The sequence below is a fragment of the Rhipicephalus sanguineus genome, chromosome 2 (assembly GCF_013339695.2).
Source record: "Rhipicephalus sanguineus isolate Rsan-2018 chromosome 2, BIME_Rsan_1.4, whole genome shotgun sequence".
NCBI classification, from domain to species: domain Eukaryota; kingdom Metazoa; phylum Arthropoda; class Arachnida; order Ixodida; family Ixodidae; genus Rhipicephalus; species Rhipicephalus sanguineus.
In genome coordinates this window covers 76,442,308-76,446,195 of record NC_051177.1, presented here as the reverse complement: position 1 = coordinate 76,446,195, position 3,888 = coordinate 76,442,308, and positions in this window count along the sequence as shown.

Genomic DNA, 3,888 nt, shown 5'->3' with positions numbered 1-3,888 from the left:
AAAATGTCTGGTCTGCGGTTGTCTTCAGTTGGTGACACGCTTGTTCGCGCTGTGCTGCCGCAGCTTTCCCTACACAGTGAGTGCATAAGTAGCTACCGCAAGCTCTGTTAGGGCGATTAAGTGTTGCGTCAATGCTTTTTGGTTTCAATCACCTTGCGCAACGCTCTTTCCTAATTTATTTTTTCCTTCCTCCATGGTACAAGGACAGGTTCAGTCGTGTGATCGCATTCCTGGTTGGCTGAAGCCCGGATGAGGCCTCATGGGGAAAGGGGACGCCCCTCCCCCCCTTCCCCCTGTGCGCATGCCTATGTGTATCATGCAGCGTTAACAATACACGAAGTTTTTCTAAATGATCACACAGAGATAACTTCGTCAGCTTTGAGTGAACTCGCGAAGCAAGGCAACCGGCACTGTATTCTTCAGTTTGCGCTGCTGTACCTGAATACACTGGTCTGCTGTAAGTGTCCTCGTCAGCTCACTACCGATCAGCTACGGCGGGTCTAGAGTGTATTATTCCGATTGCATAAGTTGGCACTAATATCCATCTCGAATTCAGGGGCACAAACGAGGCTGCCGCGCTTTTCAGGGGCATCTTTCCGAAACGCACCCTCACTTGTACGCCAATTTTCGGTCTCGTCGAAGCATGAAAGAGAGAAGCGTTATCAAAAGGATAAACGTTATCAAAAGCACCTCGGTGATTATAGGCGAGCGTTGCATGTGCTTTGCCTCAAACGTAGCCAGGCCTCGTTTATCCGTCGCGGCTTTTACAAACTTTTGATATCGTCTATAGCGTTGCGAGGGCGCAGAGATTATCGGTATGAGATACTGAGCTCTCGCAGCCGTTAGCATGGTGCAACATTACACTCGTTCTTCTTTTTACGCGGCATGCGCTGCTATCGATTCGTTCCGCACAACACTTTCAGTAGAATCTTTGTTGTTGTTGTTGTTTTCTTTTTTTTTATGTATACCTTCAGGCAATTTGCATGGCGCAACGTGTTTACTGCTCAAGCTACGTGAAGTGAGATGAGGTCTGCCGATTACAGATCTCAAGGACTGTTTTTCCGCACTGCGCTATGTGGAGCACTTTGAGGGTTTGTCTCGCACCTACACGTATAGTGTAAGGTGACCTCGTGACGGATTCAGCAACCGGACCGCATACTCAAGAGCCGCATGCATATGAACAGGCCACATTGTAGTGGGATCCGTATGCATTTTGGGTCACACAATCGCACTCTGCAGCAACCCCTACCACTGTTAATTTTTTTGTACACGTTCCAGATTTATGCATTACCTTAAACCGGTATTGACTATTACTGATATAGACACGCGATACGAGGTGTGTAAGCTTTGTCCGACGTACAGCTTTGGCTCGGTTACGGGGCTTAATATACCAAAGGGATATTAAGCCGGAGGGAAATTATCCGGACGGCTCCGGATAATTTCGACTAACTGGAATTCTTTGTTGTGCACTGACATCGCACAGTACACTGGCCTCTAGCATTTCGCATCCATCGTTATGCGACCGCCGTAACCGACATCGAACCCGCGTCTTTCGGGTCAGCAGCCGAGTACCGCAACCACTTGGCCACCACGGCATCACAACGCACAGTGTTTTCATTAAGGAATTACATCTCACTACATCCTAACGTCTTGATTTGATTTTGTCGAGGGCAGTTTTTGAGACCTGCGATAGAGTGCTTCCTGTAGCATCCCGACAAAAAGAAACAAATTGTACGAGAACCTCCCCTCTTGTGAATGGTCAGGTAAAGTGCGCCTATAGCTATTCCTGGTGGAGGAAGCAGTGCGACGTTTAAGCAGCCATGAGGAAAGCAACGCCCTGTACTATCAGTTCGCTCGTCACGTCATCATGTGTTGCTGGGACCTGACGAGCAGTTCTCTTAGCTTTATATATGAAGTCGATGACAGAAGAGCGCTGAAAAACGTCGTTTGTGCCAGTCCGCCAATAACCACAGCTGCACAAACAACTTGCTTGCCCAGGACTATATACTCAGGACGTAACCTTCAGACAGCAATACGCCCTTCTAAGCTTTTAAAGATAGCTTCGTGTGCTCCGCAGTGTAGCAGAACCTACAACCCGGACCTCGGTGACGTCAACGACTTTTGTGACGCCAACGCGGCCGCACACGAAACCTCTCACCTTGCATCGTTTTTTTTATCGTTTTATAGCTTTATACGGCAAAGATTGCTCAGCCAAACGGGTTGGAGTTTTCCTTTACTTCCTTTAACCCGGGCCTGGAATACTATTTGACAAGCTTACAAACAATTCCAGAAATGTTCGGACATTTTTGAAAAATGTTAACTTGATTGAGACAATGTCCGGTTCTTCGTCGTCAGGGAGACGTTCAGACTCAACAAATTCCTGCACAAAAGTGGCCTCTATTTGAGACTGCAAGTGGCCTTCCGAGTTCAGTAGAATTCTGTGTCCGCCACATCAGTCGTCATCATTAACAGTTTCCTTGATTTCTCTCGTTACGCCGTTGTCAAGCTCCATGGACTCTTGCCTTCACCATCTTTAGCAAGTTTACCTTATCTGTTCATATTTTGATGACTCCAGGTTGTTTGAGCTTTCAATAACGCTGCATTTTGTTGACACGTTCCTTGACATCTTCCTCCACTCCGTTTCCACGCTGTCTATGTGCAGACACTTGTGTACTATACTGTCCCGTTCTTTCTTGTCAACGTTTTGGGTCATTTCCTTCAAACTAATTTTGTTTGCAACAGTAGTCTTGTGACATGGACGCCATCACACATGCACACATTGCTGTAATTTTGGTAGCTCAATATTTTACGCACTTTACAGATAATTACCTTTAACACTCTCTATAGTAACCTCGCAACTTCCAAGTGTCACTGACCGCAGCGCTTCTTACACATCACACCATATCTTGGCACACTTGAGCCACATCTGGCCCTTGCGGCCACAGACACACTTCTTCCTTTTCTTTTTCTTTTTTTAATAAATGTACGCGAGATGCTGGCACTTCGTAGACGCTCAAGCTACTCCTTTGCTCCTTCGTGCAATCATAATTTTCTAGACAGACGCCATCATACAGCACTTGTAGTAAGCTTTTGCTACCGCAGTCACCCAATGTTTATGAATGTTCGTACATTAATCGCCCGTATAACTGTCTATCGCCAGTTAAATACGTGAAATTCATGCGGTCACATACACACGCCATCTGTCCCAGAGTTTGGCGACAAAATGTAATAGGCGAACTTTCTATTGCGTTAGTAAAACTTTTGTTGGGCCTAGTTGGTACATAGCATTTAAGAGGAGAACTTCAGCGCAAATGAAGATGGACCACAAAGACTAGAAAGACAAGGACTGGTGCTTACCAACAACTGCTTTATTCTTCTCACAGCACCGCATATATATGCCACAACCACAATCCTTGCATGCGCACGCGTAGCGTCGTATTGCACACGTAAAAACACAGATGTCTGACCAAAATGCGCACGCATAAATTCATATTCCGAGGAGTGCAAAGAAATGGAGGTGTCACTGATACAATCAGCTCCCCTTTTCCTGATGTGATATCTGTGATCCGCGATTTCGCGAGGCGTTGATTCTCGGCAGAAGTAATTATGAACATGCGCGGCTTGCTTTGGAAGCATATCACATCAGGAAAGGGGAGCTGATTGTATCAGTGACACCTCTATTTCTTTGTACTCCTCAGATTATGAATTTATGCGTGCGCATTTTGGTCAGACATCTGTGTTTTTACGTGTGCAATAAGACGCTACGCGTGCGCATGCAAGGATTGTGGCTGTGGCGTATCTTGGTTAAATATCTATGCTTTCTACGTATGCAATACGAAGCTACGTGTGCGCATGCAATGATTGTGGTTGTGGCATATATACCGGGTG